We start from the raw sequence: 12,630 nt of genomic DNA, 5'->3' as shown, positions 1-12,630 counted from the left end.
GGAGGCAGGTGGATTAGACCCAACCTAGGGGATAAAGAAACCTCATAGGGAATCTCTGTGCACTGTTGGTTGGTATGTAAAATGGTGCGGCCACTGTTAAAAACAGTATGGCAGTTCCTCAAAAAATTAAACATAGAATTACCATATGATTCAGCAATCCCACTTCTGAGTATATACCCAAAAAATTAAAAGCAAGGATGCGAAAAGATATTTGTACACCCATGTTCAAGCAGCATTTTTCACGGTAACCAAAAGGTGGAAGCAACTAAGTGTCCATCGACAGATGAATAGATAAACCAAATATGGTATATACATATAATGGAATATTATTTGGTCTTAAAAAGTAAGGAAGGGGGCTTCCCTGGTGGCGCAGTGGTTGAGAGTCTGCCTGCCAATGCAGGGGACATGGGTTCGAGCCCTGGTCCGGGAAGATCCCACATGCCGCGGAGCGGCTGGGCCCGTGAGCCACAATTGCTGAGCCTGCGCGTCTGGAGCCTGTGCTCCACAACGGGAGAGGCTGTGATGGTGAGAGGCCCGCGCACCGCCATGAAGAGTGGCCCCCACTTGCCACAACTGGAGGAAGCCCTCACACAGAAGCGAGGACCCAACACAGCCATAAATGAATAAATAAATAAATAAAATTAAAAAGAAAAAAAAAAACCCAAAAGGTTGCCAGTAATCTAAAAAAAAAAAAAAAAAACAAAAAAGTAAGGAAGTATGACACATGCTACAGCATGGATGAACCTTGAAGATACTATGCTATGTGAAATGTCAGTCACAAAAGGACAAATATCATATGAGTCCACTTATATGAAGTACCTAAAATAGTCAAATTTATGGAGATAGAAGGTAGAAGGGTGGTTGCCAAGTGCTGATGGGGAGTTATTATTTAGTGGGTGCAGAGTTTCAGTTTTGCAAGGTAGAGATGTTTGGAGATGGATGGTGGTGATGGTTGCACAACAGTGTGACTCAGTGCCCCTGAACTTTTAAGTTTTCTGTTATGTTTATTTTACCACGACCACCAGTACCACCACCACAAGAACAAAAACCAGCCTCATAGCCACACAAGGATCTTTTACAGCATGAGCTGGACTGTGCCAACATGATACAGACACAGGCCCAACGTGCCTCTGGTGGACAAGATGTATTACAGACTCAGAATATCTGGGTGGCCAGGCATTCTGGTGCCTGTCCAGTCTGTTAGGGGGCAAAGGGTGGAAGAGGGTCATCCAGACTCCCTGCCTGCTGAGAGTGGGCATTGTGGTACCTGGGACCATCTGTTGGAATAGAGCCATCCCATAGCTTTGGTGCCCCTGCCTTTTGGCTGTCCTGTGGTTCAGCCCTCCTCACTTGGGAAGGACATCCCTAGAGCCACCCACCGCCCTGATCCAGCCCACTCCTCCTTGCTGTCTTACTGCTGTGGCCTCACAGGCAATGCCAGCTGTGGTCACAGGCCCATGAGGGGGCTGTCATTTTTGTGTGTTGTTACAACCAAACAAGCCTCGTGGCCTCCCCAACCTCAACCTCATTTCTCCCAGTTGCTCCTCCACTTTCTCGCTGGTGCCTGATATGCCCTTCCCGTGGGACAATGCCTTTCAGTTAGTGCCAGAGACACATTAACTTAAATTCATACTAAAGAAAGGATGGACACATTTTTGAGAGCTTATGGGCCTATTAAGTGTTTTATCTCCCACCAACCCTGAACGATAGACAGTATCAGCCTTGTCTTATAGAAGACAACACTAAGGATCAGAAAGTCCTTCAGTGCCTTTGTCATCTAGCTTGTCGGCGGTTCTGTGGGGATTTCAACCCAGGTGTGAGTCCAGACCCGTGTTCTCACCCTAACCCCATGCTGTCCCTCCTTACTGAGGTGGAGGAATTGGGTATAAAATTCATTGCCAGTGTCCTCATGGAAAGTACAGGACAAAGAGCAAGAATGGGGTAGGGGAGGCTTCCCCTGTCACAGGCATTATTTTCCCTGGTCCTGCCAACGAGTAATCTTTTGATATAATCCACTTGTTTCTGCCTCTGCTTCCTGATAAGACTGTGTCTTTATGAGAGAGAAGAGAGTGTATACCTTCCAAAAGGCTCCTGCTTTTAGGAGGGTTTAGGAGGATGCGGACCACAAAGGGAACACCTCAGTGAAGGGCCATGAGATCACTGCATCATTCTCCTGTAAATAGGCCTCTAGAAATGGGTCTTGTAGTCTGGAAATGAATCCTGTCTTGTTCCCTCATCCCTATTCTGGGGAAGGGAGTGGGCAGTGGAGCTGCCTAGCATCCTGGAATTGGTAGTCCACACAGGAAAACCACCTCCAGCCATGGCCAAGGCAGGTGGGTGGTCAGCAGCCACCTGCCTCAGCCCTGCTTTTTTCTGTGCAGTGTGACCATCACGCCCAGGTACTGAGAAAGGGGGCAACCCAGGCAGGAAAGGGCGCTCTTTTTCTTGCTTCTCTCCTCACTAGGTGAGGGCCACTGGGAGGAGAGAAGTGAATTTAGTCAGGAATTGGATAGTTCTTGAGTTAGTCAGACATCAGTGACACACAGTGAAAGAATTAGAAACCTGTTCCTGGTTGTTGTGGGCTGCTGCTTATGAGATACGGTCAGGAAGGGCATTGCACATGGTGTGAAGTAGGAGACTGGGGGCCGCTGGTCAGCAGCACTACACAGGGTCATGATTCAGTGAAAGAACCTCTTTCAGCTTTGTGATTTTATGATTCTTTGACCTGAGGCTGGTATGACAAGGGAACTCTGAGCTCCCATTCTCTGCATTCAGATTTTAAAAATGGTCTTGAGTCAAAGTAGGAAGAGAGCTATTTCATCTGTCACCACTGGACATGTGCCCTTCTGCAGGGAAGAGCAGAGAAATGGCTACCCGTGGGGAGGGGTCCAGGGGCAGCATAAAGGCCCTGAACGAACACCTCTCCACTCTTGGGATAGTGGGGGCACCTTTGATTCTCACCATTGGTTGCTCTTTGGAGTAAAGACATTTAAGGCAGTCATTAAAATAAATACAAATGATACCTGTGAAGAATGAATGTAGCAATTCATTATCTGTCATTAAACTTTAACTTAAATCTTGTGTTGATTAGCTCTTGAACACATTTTTAAATTCTTCAACTATCATTTGAAGGAAATGAATAAATATTTATGATCCTCCCTTCATCCTGCAGATGGCACTCTTTGAATAGCCTACGTAGAAGCCGAGCTGCGTGAGGAAAGGAGCCTCAGTCATGACAGCCTGACAGGCAGGTGGTGAGGGGCCAGGGCCAGGGGACGCACCAAGGGGCTGTCTCTACAGGTCTTTCTAGTCTAAGCTGCTGAGATTGTCCATGCTCAAATAGAAGAGCTGGGGACCAGTGGGAACCCCTCCTGCTCCAGATAGATGCTTGACTCGAGTTGCCTATAAACTCATCAAATGACTCAGGCTATAGCATAAGTCAGATTTTTAAAAAACACTTATTACTTATATATACATATATACATACATGTATATATATATATTATATATATATATAATATATATATATGGGGTGTGTGTGTGTTGCATGTTAGCTGTCATTGGGAGTATGAACAGGCGTAGGGATGGAATTGCTACCCGTAAGAGCATAGCTTTCAGGGTATAGATGCATCCATATCTGCCCAAGAGGTAGAGTGGGCAGTGGTACTGACATTTTGTCCTGAGATGTTTGCTGTGACTCAGTAGGGGAGTACTCAAGTGCCTGTGGTTTAGAGAGCAGCTGTGCCTGCTGTTAGTGGTCTGCTTTATGACCTCATTATCTGAAATGCCAGACTCTCTGTAGGCTAGTTTAGTCAAAATAGCAAGCATTTACATTCAAATATATATTATTTAAAATCTCAAAGCACCAAGTCACACTTAAGCAGCTACGCATCAGTGTAACATTTTTGAAAGAACAGACCATTCAAAGAAAGATTTAAAGAAATATAAAAACACGGGCACAATTAAGTACTTCATTCAATAATCTCTAGTTAGTTATTTCTCTAGCTGACCCTTGCTTTTTCTTCAAACTTGAATAGAATACATTAAAAAAACCCAACAAAACCCATTCTGAGTCTTGGGGACAAAATAGGCGAAAATGGAAGGGAAACATTTTAGTGGACCCATCAGTGACCTTGCCCATTAATGTTATTCAAAGTGTAATCAGCTAACCTACCAGAGTACTAAGGGCGACCAGAATAGGGTAATCCATAGAGATGGAAAACCTCTGTCCACAGAGTTGGACAGTTGCATTCAGTTTCCATGTCCCATTAAGTCTCTGTGTTGGGCACTGTGGAAAATGAAAGAGATGCACAGCTTCTGTCTTGAAGAACTCACAGTCTAATAAAAAACATGCAGCCAGAGTATTCTAAACCTCTAAGAAGTCCCACAATAAGGGAGGAGACGTAATCTTTACTCTTTTAAGGTTTTCAAGGAGTGCATCTAGTGAAACCAAGATAAACCCTTAGTCCATTTGGTGATCCAAAAAAAACACCTGCCTTGCGGTAGTGTAGTGACCTTTGGAGTATGTTCCATCTTTCTTTTCATGCCTGAGATGGTGACCAAGTATAGCAGCTGCAAATGCAAGCAGAAGGGAGAGGGGGGAGAGATTAAACAGGTACTTTTCCACACTCCAGTTTCTTTTTTTTTTTCACATTCTATTTTTTATTTTTTTAAGATCTTTATTGGAGTATAATTGGTTTACAATGGTGTGCTGGTTGCTGCTGTATAACAAAGTGAATCAGCTATATGTATACATACATCCCCATATCTCCTCCCTCTTGTGTCTTCTACCCTCCCCAGTTTCTTAGAGATGATGAAAGGTTCTTAGGCAGGATGAAAAAAGATAGAAAGAAAGCCAGGAAAATGTTGATAAATTAATGTCATGAAATGGGCAAGTGGAAGAATGTGAAATGGCAGAGAAATGAAGGACAGTCTTACCCTTTGGATCTTGCCTGGCACTCTTCCCGTTGGGGTGGACTCAGGACATTCCTTCCAGAAAGCACTAGGGAGAAGTTACTGGCATGAGCTGATGGGAGGGGTCTTGTGACCACTGTCAGGAAGAAGAAAGATGTTTTATATGGTGGTTAATTCCCAAACAAGGGTTTTGAAGGTCACGTTGTATGCACTTGATGTGGAAAATTGAGAAAGGGTCGGAGCCAATATCCAAGATATTATAGAAAGCCTGCCAAGAACTTCTTATCAAGACTATGAATTGTCCCCCCACTTTTGTTGCTTCCTGTGTGGAACAAATGGCAAACTCAGAAGAAACTGGGACTGTATTCCTAATGACTTGAAAGTTCTGGGTAGCACACTGAAAGATTAGAAAGCACAGGTGGTGTATTTATCTCTTGTTCCGTGTGATGGCAGTGACTGTGGAAAAGAAGGGAGGCTGAGAAATAAATGGCTACTTGTGTAGATGGTGTTTTAAAAAGTCTTCTGGACTATATCCTACAGAGCCAGGATGATGGACTTCTGGCAAGGGGCAGAGTGCATCTTGTAAAAATTGGGAAGGATGTGCTTTGGCAGAAAACCTTGTTGATCTGTCTAGAAGGATTTAAGCGAATTTTGAAGTAGAAGGAGAAAATTACCCCAGTAAAGCCAAAAGCAGACATGTGAGGCCCACGGGTGACACAGAAAGAAGCATCTTCTGAAGGAAATGCCCTTAGGTCAACTTAGGTTAAAGAAAAATACCAAGAATACAGATTGCAAACAGTATTTATAGCCTTATCTGTATATCAACAAAAAGCATGTGTAACAAGTAAGGTACTTAAACTTTAATACAAGAAGATAAATATAAATATTCCTGAGATTTTAGGGTATTGAGCTCGTAAGTAAAAAATGGCAATTGAAGAAGATTGTCTGTTTAAAAGACTTGTTTAATAAGAGGGGTGAGGATATATAAGAAAGGTTCTCATCTATATGAGATCTACAAACCTGAGGGTAGTAAACAATATGGAGACATAATAGAGATTAAAGGAAAGCAAACAAAAAGCCATGATTGTGACTGGAGAGGACCATAATATCCTCCATCAGATGGAGGATGTGGGAAATTTTGATATAATTTCAGTTCTGGCTCAAGGAAAACTATGGTGGTTATGAGAGCCCTCAAATTTCCTGGCATCTCCTGTAAATTCTGTGACACCATAAATAAAACATCAATAAGTTGATGAGAGCAAAGTGTTCTACAATGTAGAGAGCGGATCATTGTAGAAAAGCTCAAAAGAGTATAGATTATGTCTAGACTCTCTCGAGAACCTTGACTTTTAGATAAAAGGGTTTAGACATTGCTCTTAGAACAAAGGAGAATAGTAAAGACTTTTTTTTTTTTTAATTTATTTATTTATGGCTGTGTTGGGTCTTCGTTTCTGTGCGAGGGCTTTCTCCAGTTGTGGCAAGCGGGGGCCACTCTTCATCGTGGTGCGCGGGCCTCTCACTATTGCAGCCTCTCTTGTTGTGGAGCACAGGCTCCAGACGCGCAGGCTCAGCAATTGTGGCTCACGGGCCTAGTCGCTCCGCGGCATGTGGGATCTTCGCGGACCAGGGCTCGAACCCATGTCCCCTGCATTGGCAGGCAGATTCTCAACCACTGCGCCACCAGGGAAGCCCGAGTAAAGACTTTTGAGTGATGATGCAAATTAAAATATAATCTCTAAACCAGAGAAATAAGGATTTCTCTATATACTGTTTAGATCACATATAGAATACTGTGTCTAATTCTAGAAAATATATTTTCAAAAGGATATTGACAAACTATGCTGTAATTGTTGGAAGGCTGCCAAGATAGTGAAGTTGAAGTAATTGGATATGTCCAATTCTGAGTAAATAATTTTTTTTATGGAAGGGGAGGTGGGTTTGATAGTTGAAAGGTTCCTATAGAAGAGATAGGATGGAAGGTATAGTGAAGCTAATTTTAGCTTAATTCATGTATCATTTCTAACACACACGGTTGCTTTTTTATGAGCTGTCCAAAACCAGAATGAAATATCTTGTGATGTAGTGTGCTTCTCATCATGGGAGGTTTTCCAGCAGAGGCAACCCTTTTTTCCCTAGGATATGTAAAAAGCTAAAAACAAACAAATAAATAAAAAGAAACCAAGACTACCTTTTCTGGACCCTGTTTCTCCTCCCCTTGAAAGCCCAGGTTCTTGAGAGAACAGTTTATATTTGCATCTGCCCTTACTTCCTTACCTCCTAGATGCCCTTTGACCTCTGCCATTGGGCTTCTATTCTCTCTGGCCAACAGAGGTTAATCTTACCAAACTCTCCACCTGAATGTTTCTTTTTGTTTGTTAAATCCAAAGGATGCTTTTCAGATATTAATTGGTCTTCCTGAAGCATTTGACCCTGTCAACCACTTCCTCCTTTTTAAATTCACTTGTCCTCAGCCTGCCATGACACCTGGCTCTCTTGGTTTCTTTATGTCTTTCTGACTGGTCCTTCTTAGACTCTTCTCCTTTTTCCCCAGAATTTGTTCCCAGACCTTCTCTTCTCACTTTATGATTTTATACTGCATGATTTTATACTCTTTCCCACCCTCAGTTGCCCCCCTACTCTGATGGCTTCCAAATCTGTGTCTCATCTCTGATCTCACCCCTGTGCTTCCTGTTCGAAAACACACTGGCTTTCTGGACACTTCCACTTTGACTTTTCAGAGGGTTCTCAAACCTAATGTGTCCAAAATTTATTTGATCATCTCCTGCCCCTTCCAGGTGTGCTCTTCCCCCTGTATTCCCCGTGCTGGTGAAGAGCACCAACCACCTGCTTGAGCCAGAAACTTGGGAGTCATTCTTAACTCTCACCCCTCATGAGCCCTTCACAACGTCCTACTGATTCTATGTCTTTAATATGTCCCTTTCCTCCTATCTTCATTGCCACTGCCCTAGAGCAGAGTCTCATTATCTCTTGATTGGATTATTGCAATATCCTCCTGTTTTCCCTGACTCTAGTCATGGTCTCCTTAAATCCATGCCCAAATTGCTACCAGAGTGGTTTTCCTAAAATGCACATCTCATCATGCTACTCCATTTGTTATGGAACTCATAGGTGTCGTCCCATTGGGATAAAGGTCAAACTCTTGATATTATAAACCTTTAATGACCTGGCTGCTGACTTCTCTGGTTTTACCTTTTATCCCTCCTGTGCTCCCTCTACCCCACTCGATAGTCCTGTCTCCCAGAGTTTACCTGAACATGTCATGCTCTCAAATCTCAGTGCTGTCTCCTCTTTAATCCTTCCCAGCTCTTTAACTTTGACTACCCCGACCAACTTCTGTTCGTCTTTGAACACTCATCTCAAGTATCGCCTCTTCAGGAAGCCTTCAGAGGCCTCCATGGCTTGGATTGAATACCCCTTTTCTAAGGCATCCACTTTTTCTGGTCACATCCCTATCATGGTATTATCATGCAGTGTCATAATCAATTTTATGATGGCCTCACTCCCCAGCTATGACCTTCCTTAGAGCAGGAATTTTATTTTATTAGCCTTTTTATCCCAATGTCTAGCATGGTGAGCCTAACATGCAATTGGTGCTTGAAAAGTAAAGGAATGAATGGTATTCATTCCTTTGTTGGGTGGATATCAGGCCAGGTGATGTCTAAGGTCCTTTCCAACTCTAAGAATGATAAATAGAAGAGAGGTAGATTAGGTGAATATTCATAAAAACACAGGCCCCAGGAACATATAACCTGGGACCTAACTGAGAGCCATCTTCATAGAATTAGTAGGATTGCCCTGAGCTGGAGTTAGTATGGACAGCCCTAGTCCAGGATCTGGCACTTGGGAAGAAGCATCTTTGGAGCCAAATTTTGAATGAGTTCTTTGGACTCCTCCATATTTTTTTAACTGATAAAAAAACAAAAACAAAAAAACCTAAAACATTATTTCAGATGAAATTATTTCCTGTGAATTGGTTTCATAGGAAACCAATTTTGACAAGAGGGCATGGTAATCCTTACTCAGTTCATTTCCCCAGCCTCACTAAGTTTCCATGATTTTCCGGCTGATATAGTTACCATCACACTGTGCCTTACTGCTAGGGAGGCTTTAACCCTCTCCCTCTGTTAGTTGAAATGTGACGAAGTTCTTTTTCCCTTTCAAAAATTCTCCCGTGTTGGAGATGAATAAGATTGGTTCTTTTCAGGGGGATCTTAAAGGCAACAACAAAAGAAAAGGTAAATTAGACAAAAGAAGTATACCGATTTTATGTTAAGTATATTGATTTGAGTCCAAGACAACTCTAGTCATAATTTTTATTCAGTCTGTCGTGTTCACTGATAGACATGTTTTCCTTCTCCCTGTTGAGATCCTAATAACAACAGCAGTAATGATAATAACAATAACACTTACTGAGTACTTTCTATGTGCCAGACACTGTTCACTTCATTCTCATAACATCCCATGAGTTAGGTATTGATACTCCCACTTACAGATAAGGAGTCGGAGGCAAAGAGGTGAAATAATAGCTCAAGTTGGCAAAGCTAGTAAGGGGTGGAACTGGGATTCAAACCCAGTAGTCTGGCTTCAGAGCCCAGGCTCTCAACTCCTTTGCCACAGAGTCTCTTGATTCACAAAAGCTTTGGATGTCTCTGGGATTGGGCCTGGCAGTGTCCTCAGTTTCACCCCAGAACCAGTTCCTAATCCTTTTTCTATGTGTGGATCCAGGTAGCCCCTCAGACAACCATGTGTTAGCACTGTGGCCACAGGACTGCTGAGTGACAGTCTTTCCCTCCTTGTGCCTAATAATTCCCTTGGACTCCAGGGTCACCTTCATGACCCTCTATGACATCTTCTTCATCTAAAAGCTCTGTGTGACCTCAGGGCTCTGGGAATCCTATGACTGCCTCTCATCTTCCTCTACCCATCCTCTGCCTTATCTGAAACACGTGTACCCACTATTGGTGACAGCTGGCTCTGTTCTCTGCTGGCGCTTGTCCTGTTTAACAATTAACTTGGCCAGTATCTAGCCTGAGTCTTCATTTCCATTTTCTAGCACAAAGTGGACTATACTTGGCCCAGCCCAGAATATTATTTTGTCTTTCTTTTTTTTTTAATTAATTAATTTATTTTTGGCTGCATTGGGTCTTGGTTGCTGCACATGGGCCTTGGTTGCTGCACATGGGCTTTCTCTAGTTGCAGTGAGCAGGGGCCACTCTTCCTTGCGGTGTGTGGGCTTCTCATTGAGGTGGCTTCTCTCGTTGCGGAGGACAGGCTCTAGGCGCGTGGGCTTCAGTAGTTGTGGCTCACGGGCTCTAGAGCGCAGGCTCAGTAGTTGTGGCACACGGGCTTTGTTGCTCTGCGGCATGTGGGATCTTCCCGGACCAGGGATCGAATCTGTGTCCCCTGCATTGGCAGGCGGATTCTTAACCACTGCGCCACCAGGGAAGTCCTATTTTGTCTCTTTCTTTTTACCTTTTGCTAAGATCAGGCTATCATTAATGAAACCTCCTTGTTTCCAGAACACATCTCCCTTGATAGCTCCACAAGGCTATTTGAGACATCCCTCTCAGTTCTAATTTCCCTCTATTTGGACATATGATATAGTGAAGAAAAGTGTAGCATTTGCAGTCAGTCTGTTCTTTCCTTTTGTTGGCCTTGGGCCCAGTGACAGTCAATTTCCCTGAGCCTCAGTGTCCTCTCTAAAATAGAGATGGTGACACCTCCCCCACAGAGTGATGTGAGGGTTCGAAATAACATGTAGTATGTGCCTAATAGAGAATTTGTTTCATGGGAGGTGCCTGGTGAATGGTGGCCTCAGTGGCAGTAGTGGTGACCATGGGAGTGGAGGTGATGGGATACCTCTAAGCCTCACTCCCTTCCAGGATAGGTCATCAAGTACCATGCTGTCCTCTCTCAAGACTCAGCACGGTGTGGTCTGCCTAACTATGTTGGAAAGAGTAGGCTTGTCCTTTGAGATGGGCCAGGTGCCAAATGGAAAGATCAGCTACAGGAACTAAGCTTGATCCTCGGGTTAAGCATGTGGAAGAGGGGTCCATCCAATTTGACCAGTCAGAACCAAGGAAAGGCAATAGAGTAATGGTGCATCCTGCCTTGGGGTGGTAGGTAGGGGATACCCACTACTGGGCATCCAAGAGCCAGTGTATTCAGAGATGCAAGGAAGAGGATCAGTGGTTTACACTGAGAAGACTCTTAACACATAGCAGGCTTCAGTTACTGGGCTGCAAATCAGAGGCAGGGTTCCAGGTAAGGAAGGGATAGGGATAAAAGTCTAATTATCAAATGTGGGCACCAGGGCAGGGCTGGATTAGCTGCCAGTGGGACCTGATATGAAGGACTAGTCTGTTGGTAAGACGTGTGATTCCATTTCTGTCAAGAGACTGAAGCTGAACCTGCCATAGGGCCTCAGAAAAGGGAAAGGAAGGGGAGAGAGTCTGGGCACTGAGTGAGAGCACTCTCCCTTCTAAAGGATTCTCTGATTCAGTGGGCCTGCTCACAGGGGTCCCAAGAATGTGGCCACTAGTTTCACAAGGTGTCAACATATTTACCTTGCACAGTGAGAATAACACACCGGTGGGAAGAATAAAGTTGCTGACTCTCAGAGAGCACTGACATGGTTTAGAAAGGAAACAAGGAAAGCTGTTACAGAGGAAAGCTTCCTCATCTGCTGGTACTGATTCTGAAAGCAAACTATGTATTACCATGTCTTCCAATAATTAATTTCAACACGGGTCAACGTGCCCAGATTAAGAGAAACCAAATTGACTTCCTTTCTCTTCTGTCTTCCTTTCATTTCTGTGACACTGTGCCCGCAAGTTGGGCCCCTGGAAGCCAGCACTGTCTAAGCTGAAAGTAAGAGGGAGCAAGTGATGGATTTGCATATGGGGGGAATGTATGCAGATTCCACAATGAAAATATTTCTCCTGGATAAAAACATTTTGAAAAGTATTTGCAAGGTTTTAAACCTGTGCTGTAAACATGTAAGAATAAGCAATAATAATAACTGCCATTTATTGAATACATATCTTTATAAGAAATAACTCATTTAATCCTTGAAACAACTCTGTGGAGTAGATTTTAATATTATCCTCAATTTCCAGATGAAAAATCAGGCCTAGAGAGTATCATTCAAGTGCAGGACGCAAGTTGTGAACCCAGTCTGACCCCAGAGCCCATGCTTCTAGCTCACGTACCTTCAGAGTAATGGGGAAAACTGAGCTTATTCAACTCTCTTTTTGATTTTTTTTCCAAATGAACTTTCTATTTTATTTTTACTTTTTAAAAATTTCTAATTACAAAACTACACATTTTCAATATAGATGTGCAGATGAGCAAAAAAGGAACAAAAATAATCCACCCACTCAGTTGTCTGTCTTAACAGTTGCTAATACTTTGGTGTTTATTCTTCCAGATATTTCTTTATTTATATGTATATGTATGTTGGTTGCCAGCTTTTCTCACTTAATGATATATCCATGGTAATAGATATATATCTACAGTGGTTTTTGTTTTTGTTTTGTTTTATTTTTTGCTGGTGAAATATTAAGACTTTATACTCTTTCCCAGATTCTAGTAACTTATAATTATAGGCTGTTAAAAGCAGGTACAGTTACAAGTGGGTAAAGAGAAGCAAAATAAGCATTGAAAACAGAGGGCTGGGTTTAAGCTAAGCATTCA

This window comes from Balaenoptera acutorostrata, unplaced genomic scaffold (assembly GCF_949987535.1).
Source record: "Balaenoptera acutorostrata unplaced genomic scaffold, mBalAcu1.1 scaffold_1292, whole genome shotgun sequence".
Taxonomy (NCBI): Eukaryota; Metazoa; Chordata; class Mammalia; order Artiodactyla; family Balaenopteridae; genus Balaenoptera; species Balaenoptera acutorostrata.
This window is presented reverse-complemented; position numbering follows the sequence as displayed.